This window comes from Malaya genurostris, chromosome 1 (assembly GCF_030247185.1).
Source record: "Malaya genurostris strain Urasoe2022 chromosome 1, Malgen_1.1, whole genome shotgun sequence".
Classification (NCBI taxonomy): Eukaryota; Metazoa; Arthropoda; class Insecta; order Diptera; family Culicidae; genus Malaya; species Malaya genurostris.
The window spans coordinates 129,585,846-129,594,832 of NC_080570.1; the positions used below are offsets into that span (position 1 = coordinate 129,585,846).

An 8,987-nucleotide genomic window follows, 5' to 3' on the forward strand; every position below is an offset into this window, starting at 1 on the left:
AACGCAATCTTCCGAAAACGAGCGGTCCTTTTCAGGACTACAAAATCTTAGCCAGTCAAAGGGTATTAAATCAGTTAACATCTATACACATCTATAATGCAGTCCTACTTCAATCACGCGCGCAACGTCCTTGATATTACCTACTCAAAGTTTTTGTGTCATACTCTCACAAAGTCACTATTTTCACAGTCACTTGTCATAATTTTGAACGCTGATAATGGTCGATACGGTGGCGATTTCACGTCGTATGTTGCCTTTGAGTTGAGTTATGATTCTTGGCTTATCAGCGTAAACCTTGGATTTCAAATAGCCCCACAAAAAAAAGTCTGGTTGCGTCAAATCCAGTGATCTCGGGGGCGAGTCAAAATCACTGTTTTTCGATATGACTCGTCCGGGGAACAATGGTTGTAACAAATCGATTGTTAGTCGAACTGTATGGCATGTTGCACCGTCTTGTAACCAGAAACCAGTAGCCATTTACAGCAATTTCACGAAAAATGGCATCAAAAATTCATTTATCATAGCTCGATAACGATCGCCATTTACAGTTTTCGTTGTTCCATCATCGTTTTGGAAAATAGGAACCAAACAACATATCCGCACAAACACCACACCAAGCTGTAACTTTTTAGTCGTATTGAGACTGTCAATTAAGTTTGCAGCGCCATAGAACCGACAATTTTACTTAATAAAAAAGCGAAGTCTTGGTATTACATTCCTGTAGTGGAATTTTACCTTCTGTTTCACCAGACTTCGTAGCCGATTCAGAGTGTACAGAATCATTATATGGCTGGTGTTACGGTTCTACTGACACTACGAATCTGTCCAGGTCGGGACTCGATCTGACAATTCTGCCAAAAATTATTGGGTTGCCCGATGCTTCCACTTTAAATGGTCCACCCTGTATTTCAATTTTACACTATTTTTGTTTCTATTATAGGGGTTTTAACTTTTAGATCATTCACCTCTTCAGGCCAGAAAAGCCTTCTGACCCTATGTACGGAGGTTGGGAGCCGATCCCATGTGGGCTGCGTGAAAGGCATCAACTTACTCATCACGCTATACTCTTTCCCTTTGTACACTATTGAAAAATCGGGTTGAATCGAGCTCTGCTATTGTGAGCCAATCATTGCATGTCACAATGATGTCATCTTCTTCATTCCACCCAAAAAAACGCCGGCGGTTTTGATCGTCGTTGCTATACATCAGGAATTTCATTCAGTAGCAGTTCTGCATCGGAACGTACTTTTGCACAAAACGATATATTGAAACGAAATATTGGTAAATATTTTACCCCGTACAAGAATGGGTAGAATTCAGTTGTGAAAATCTCTTGTTGTACTTTATCCAACAACACTTTTTTTTACAAGCAATCGGAAATATAATCAGGAATTTGTGATTAAGTTGTCAACAGTATTAGATAATCATAAATAACTCAAAAACAATTTTTTTTTAAACTTTCGGAAACAATGAAAGAAACTAATCACGCTTGCTTACATTCCTCGCACCCGGACGACGGTTCTAAGGTAGTCAAAGCACATAATCGGTCAGTCCCAATATTCTACTGGATGAGTATAAAAGGTTAATTTTGATCTAAAATCGTTCATTTTTTCAGTGCGTTAAACGAAACTGGATGTTGTGGTGAGGTTCTTCCTCCAATATCAGTTAAAGCAGACCTACGTGGTGTAAAACATCATTTAAACTTCGGACGTCGGTAGGAACAGTCGCGCCAGCAATGAGAGCAGGTCCTTTTGTGTGGAATAAAGACTCAAACGCTCAGGTCAGGTCGCGCTCTTATTTGGTTGCAAATCGCATTTAGCTGCTGAATACTGGATCTGGATTCGGGAACTGAACTTTAAATTGATTTCTGTAAATGAACTCTGAAACTGAATTCCGAATCCATTCTGGTTCACCTGAATTCTGATTTGAATTTAAAATTATGCTTCAAAATTTAGTTTCAGAATTCTGTTTCAGAATTCAGTTCTAGAGGTAAATTGCAAATGAAATTTTAACCTGTTTAGTTCTTGAACTCAGGTCCAGTTCCTGAATTGTATAAAGAACCGATTTTTTTAGAACTATTAAAGTTTTTCTACTATGTAAATCTACAAAAAAAGCTATAATAATTATAATAACATTGTATTGACGTAAATACGTCTTACTTTACGCCCTGTGGAGGAATGGGTAGAACTTAATCGTAAAGATCTCGAGTATTACTAAACGCAACAACAAAGACTGGGGTCATTTTTTTCGTGGTTTCTTATGCGGTTTCTTTTTACGCGGCTTTTTTTACACGGATTTCCGCAGTTACGCGGTTTTAAGACATTCGGCATAAAAAAAAGTTTTTTTTTTTGCATTTGACGGTTTTTTCTACATGGATTTCCGAAGTTAAGCGGTCTCAAATTCTCTAAGTCCCAAAGTCGATTTTCACAAAAAAAACTACAGTCGATTTTCACAAAAAAAAAAACGACGTTACATGCATTTTTAACATATTTGGAATTTTAAAAAATTCTTTAGTTATGAAGTTATTTTTACGCGGATTTCCGAAGTTACGCGGTTTTCTTAGAAATGCATGAAACTTCGAGATCTGGTGTTATCCCGATTTTTTTTTGAAGTCAGCTCTTTGACACTTAAAAAATTTTCGATTTTTTCAAAAAAAAAATGTTCAGATTACACCAGATCTGGACGTTTCATGTGTTTTCTTAGACATTCGATATCAAAAATAAAATCGATTTTGGAAGTCCCAAAGTCGATTTTCACAAACAAATTTTATGTTTGACATTACACCAGATCTGGACGTTTCGTGCTTTTCTAAGACATTTGGTATCAAAAAAAAATTTCTTTGACATTTGGCATCAAAAAAATTTCTTTTCTTCAGTTTTGAGGTTATTTTTACGCGCATTACCGAAGTTACGCGGTACGTATTCCCCGCGTAAGAAGCGACCTATTCAGCAAATTAACATACTGTAGTAATGTCTGTAGAAATTCTTATCCATCCAAAACCTACTTGGAATATAGGCCTTAAGTCGACGTTACCGATGATATTGGTAAGATTCTTTTTTGTGGCCCATACTCGTGGTATCACATTCAATTAATTGGATCATTGTGATGAGTTATGAGATAATGCTTGTTCATCCAAAAACTACTTGGAGTATAGGCCTTAAGATCTACCAGCATAATAATACTGCAATAACGATCTTATTGTTCACAATCTATACTCGGGATACCATCTACAATCAATAGATGCTCTTGGTCACCAAAATAGTACTTGGAGCTCAGGCCTTAAGATCCACCAGCATAAGAAGCTGAAATTTAATTAACTTATTGTCTTCGGTCCGTACTCGTGATACCACATGCAATTAATTGGCTTATTGTGCATGATCTACGCCATTAAAAAACTACATGGAGTTCAGGCTTCAAGATCTACCAAAATAACAAAATACTCATAATTTACTGAAGTCCTTGGATGACTGAAAATACTTCTGAAACAGATCAGAATAGATAAGTAAGCAATATGCCAATGAGCAGCACTGAAAAATTATCCGCATGCTGCGGATTTTTTTGTGTAGATCTTAAGATCTGCTTTCACCGATGTTCTTGGATGAATGTGAACGTTCCTGGATCAGACCAAAATAGACAAGTAGACAATATGTAGCTCCACGGCTACGAAAAGCATTGAAAATTTATTCATAAGCTGTTGATTGCTCGTGTAGATCTTAAGATTTGTTTTCACTGAAGTTCTTGGACTACTGAGAACATACCGAAAACAGCAAAAAATAAATAAGTAAGCAATGTGTAGCCCTAAAATTATGAACAGATATTAGCCGTGGTAGTTCTTGATGTGACATAGTGTAGTCTCTAAGGATAATATTCCAAGTAGCTTTTGGATCTTGGAATATATCTTTTGGATTACCCTAGTCGAAGAATATGCTCAAATGGTACTAAAAAACCGCGATAAATTTGAAATAACGCGATGTTTTATTTAATTTACGCAAAATTTAATATACGAACCCCCGACTTCCAGTGTATTATATGATTGGAAGAGGTCATGATTCTAGGTTCAAGATACTTGAAATAATATTCTTTATTTCTGCTGTCCACTGATTTGTAAAATAACTCTAGTTTAATTTTTTTTATTGCGGAAAGCGCATGGGATTTTATAAAGAATTATTTCTATTATTTCCCATTCTATCGTTGCGTGTTACCATATTTGATATTGGACTTATTATTTTTATTATTATTATTATTATTATTATTATTATTATTATTATTATACGCCTTTGATACAGAATCTGTTTTAACCTGTTTTTGTCGTTCGCGGAGTTAATATCAGCAAGCCAATGTTACTCGTATTCACGTCAATCCGGTTGAATCTCTGACATTACCCACCCGCGTTTTTCTACGTTTCGACTATTTGTTGTAATCTTCCTCAGGGATTGCTTCAAAATTGGACAACATTAATGTAACAGCCGGAATGTCACATGCGAAACCAGAAACGTGAGCTATTTCTTTCGAAATAACGTCTGTTATTTAATTAATCTAAAGCTTACAGTTTGTCCGAAGCTTTTCAGTTTCAACAACCGGCGGCAATTAAACCTCAAGAAGCCGGCGTTCACCGGCCCGTGGAAGCATTCTAATAAATTCCCCATAAATGTCACCGGCTGTTTTCTTCCACCGGTCGGATTTTTTTTGTAGTTCTACGCTCCGTTTAAAACCATCATTAAATCATTCCGGTGACAATCCGCGACCTGCGCTAACTACTGTTTCTGCTAGACTATGAGGCTTGGATCAAAACAAAAGCCATAACTCAGTGAGAAACTGGCCGCCTGTCAAACGTGGTTCATCATCACTTCGTTAGAACTTCTTTGCCCCGAGAACCGACCGACCGGACTCTTGTTGTTGTGGCTACTTTTGTTGTTGTTTTCCGGTGTTTCTGAATGAATGTCGAGCATGCATATTTCATGACAGTCCAGACTGGACGAGTGAGACGAGTGTCACGTTTGCTTCCCAGACTTTCCCAGGCCAGTAAAGTCGGTACGAGCTCTACAAAGGGAAAAGGGGTCTCTAATTGCTTTAATAATTAATGTGACATTTTCCAACTATGTTTTCCCGTTCCCCGGAGCCCAGAAGAATGTGACGCAACTTTTCGCTACTCTTACCTTTTAATAAATAAGTGTTCCATTCTTGAAAAAATCCACTACCGCTTCAGGATCGACGGGAACAGCTGCTGGGTCCTTTTCTTCTAGCAGTAGAATTGGATTGTACTCCCCCCGGGGTTTTCACTCTTTATAATATCTTGGATTTCCCAAACAAAATAAAGCACTAACACTAACACTTTCACCACACTGACTGAATGATTGAATGAACTGACACTCGACGAACCGATTGCTGTGGTTGTTCTTCTGTGATGTAACTCACTTCGGGACGGGACGCACTCCAATCAAACAGAAACGATCAGATAGACGCAAAGTTCTATCTCGTCGGTAGAGGAAAATAACCCATTTTATTTTTTTTTATCAAACTTTACTGCGTCGTTCCGCCGCCGCCGCCGCCATACGCGCTCTCTCACTAATCACGATTCTTCGGTCGCGAACTTCCTTTTGTGATAAAGATCAAACGACTCTCTCTTTTTTTGCTTTTTTCTGATGTTGGTTGAATGCTGCTGTTGCCCGAGCGAAAGCGAGAAAGCAGCGTCCGCTAGGAGATGAGGAAAAAGAGGAAGAGGTGGAAGAGTAGGAAAGAAAATCAATAAACTTTTTGCCTAGCCTCTATGTCTTCGTTTTTAGCCGCTTTGTTCTCTTGTCTTCTCACTCGCGACTGCCGTGACGACTTGTAGCTGGACCCGACAGTTGTGTGACGTTTATCTTCCGTTCTTCGGTTTGTTGTTTGTTCCCTTTCGTTCTATTATGAAACTTTATTTGCATATTTTACGCTCATGTTTAAATATCATTGTTTTATTAATGTGGTTGGAAGCCGCCGCTCCTTTTGCTTCTTGCCTTTGTCGTTTGTCGTTTTGCTTTGCCGGGTCTCGTTTTTTTTTTTTGCTATTATAGTCTAGTTCGCGTCCTTTCTTTCTTTCTAACGAGGTGCTTTCGTTTTATTATTGTTACTGATTAAATCCACTGTCTTCACGTTTTTTTTTCTTCCCTGCCTACTTAGACCTGTTCGTCTCTCTGTCGACTGCTGCAATTTTTCTCTTGTTTGTGCAATGATACTTTTGCCCCGCGTCCCTTCCTTCGTTCGTTCGGGAATCGGTTGGGTCAAGTCAAGACAATTTATGTGCATTTATAAGTGCATCAAAGTTTGTTTTTTCTCTCTCTTCCCTTGCACCGGTAAGTCTAGTCGGGGTTTTTCGGTTTACGGATCGTTTAATTTATACTGCGAATCGGGTTTACGTCCATCGGAAGCCCATCGGAATTGTTTCTCTTTTGCTGCGTCGATTTTCCTTTCCCTAAACTTTAAGTCACTGCGTGTTTTTTTTTTCTTCTTTCTTCTTCTTCCAAAACTTGACTGCGCTTTGTAGTTCGAATTAGTTTCCCACTTGTTAAACTCGCCTGTCGAATTTCACTGAACAACACTGTTGTTAACAATTTTGTTAATTGAAATAATTTACAACTCTTATTTTTTTTCTTCTCTTTTCTTCCCTGTCGTTTCGGTCACTCGTTGGCTTAGTGCTGTTCTTTTGAAACTGACACACAAACACGCACACTCGCCGGGGCTGATTGAATCAGTACCAATTAATTCATTCGTTTCCCAAAACAACAAACGGCCGGTTATCTTCGATCTTCGATCTTCCGTCGGATTTGCAAAATCGCCACCGATGGACTCTTTACTATCTCACTGTTCAAATCTTGCTTTCACTCGTTGAAACGGCGCCAATCTTCTCTTTTTTATTTCGTTAACTAAACTTTCCAGAAGTCGGGATAAAACAAACACCAATCACTTCGGACTTCGGAGAACCACCACGTTTCTATTCACTGAATTGTTACACACAGAAAAAGCGCGCTTCCCCCAGGCGCAGTGTCTAATTAATCACACACCACCCGGACACTGATTAGCGCTGATTAACAGCCAGTCCGTACCCGAAATTCACACGACGGAGCGATCAGAGACTCTCACCACACTACACCAAACAGGCACCGTAGTAGAATAATAATTCTAAAAATTCTCAGACCAAGAGAGAGTTCAGTCGCACGAACGAACGTCCGAACAGCTAGACCAGCGCAACGAGACTGTCTTTCTTTGCCCGTTCTGGGATTCTTCGACGGATTCGAATGACTGAATGAATGACTGACTGTGTGTGGCCACCGTGGACGGACGGAGAAAGAGACTGAACGAAAGGACTCGCGCCTGCATTGAAACTTGCATTGCATTCAACTTCGCGTCACCGCCGTGTTGTCGTCGGTACCCGAAGCGGCATCGGGTTTAGAGTTGTAACATCAAAGAGAGACAGTGAACGAGAGAAATGCTCTGGAAACACGAGAGATTAGAGAGAACACTAATGAGAGCAAAAACCCGAAAGCGAGAGAGAATAGCATACCGGCATGGTTTCGATTTGTTGTTATTCATCATGACCACGGTGGAAACGTATCGGCAAGTGAGCAGACCGGAGATTGCAATGTTCGATGAAGTGAGAAATTGCATAAGCGCGTGAGATCACCGTTTCGCGAGTAACGACGAGAGTGGAGCGATGCATGGATGAGAATTTATGCTGCGCAGTTCTGTGCTTTCTTATGCTGCGAGAGTATGCTTTCTCTTCGCTCTTGAAATGGCATTTTTTCTAGTACACACTAAATTTGAAAGGAACGATTGTTGTTATGTGAATGGTTCACAAAATAAAAAATTTTAGGCTTGTTGGTGAGGTAAAAGGGTAATGTTTTCTTCTTGCCTTTCACGTATAGAAAGAATACACAAGCACTAGGAAGACCGACTTTTGAACCAAGAAGTGTCCTATACCACGAAAATTTTTCAACTTCTTTGTATAGACGCCAAACAAAAACTAATCGTACGACTTTCGCCAAAATTTGACAGAATGTGTATAAAAGTGTTGCCAACGTTGAGAGAAGAAAAGTTTACCGATTGGACAAGCGCGGGAATTTTAAAATGAAAATTCCGGTTATTTTTCTATCATAACGTATGTAGCGCAGACACTCAACCAACTTTAACAAAATTAGACCCAAATGAAAAGTCTTATAGGTCCATACAAAATTCCTGTATTTTATTAAAATTAGACTTCCGGTTCTGGAATTACAGGGTGATGAGCAGGGCCGGTGAAAGAGGTGGGTACGGTGGGTAGTACTAACCACCCGAAAATTCCAAAGGTGGGTAATTACCCACCTGAAATTTCGAACGAAAAACAACGGTAACATTGGTATTATAATTGTTATTCGGAATAATAAATAAAATCCAAATTATAGAATGCTAGTTCTCAAGGTAGAGCAGGGATGTGATTTTTTTAACAATATATTTATTAAGATGATACTTGACAAGGATCATTCGAGCAAGCAGAAATCTTTTAGTAACTTAACTTTCCCCTTCCAGTCGAGCTTAAGCATCTCGTCAATGTAAACCACTCCGATATACCGGAAAGTACCGATAAAGGTCTTTTACCCTTTACTATCCGAACCGGCAAAAGAAGAATGCAGTAGAAAGTAACAACTTCTGGTAGGTTTGACGAATCTAATACTAAATGGTAGAAGTGCTTTATCTTTTTTAAATAAAGAGATGGCTTTTTGGTCAATTGGTTCCTCGTCAAAACATTTATTTTTCGTTAAAGGCCAACGTTTCGAAGGTTATACCTTCATCTTCAGGGCAAAACGACTACAAGTGCTTTATCGGAATTTTTCCGGCAGATGTTTAAGCTCGACTCCTTTGGTATAAAGTGAAAGCTAAGATACTAAGGTACTTGTCTCGTCTTAGCTTCTATATTTTCACATAAATAAAATCACTCAAAATCTTTTGACGTAGGACTACGTTTATGTTTTCTACAC

At 38.9% G+C, this 8,987-nt stretch overlaps 1 protein-coding gene across 4 annotated transcripts in view; it reads right to left on the reverse strand.

Moving 5' to 3' along the window:
- LOC131425765 (uncharacterized protein DDB_G0283357) overlaps nucleotides 1–7,306 on the reverse strand; it is a 505,552-nt gene extending 498,246 nt beyond the window's left edge. For all 4 annotated transcript variants that reach the window (XM_058587902.1, XM_058587903.1, XM_058587904.1 and 1 more), the window contains exon 1: nucleotides 5,157–7,306. The gene's annotated coding sequence lies outside the window, so the exon portion shown is untranslated. The remainder of the gene's footprint in view (nucleotides 1–5,156) is intronic.
- Nucleotides 7,307–8,987: the final 1,681 nt, after the last annotated feature.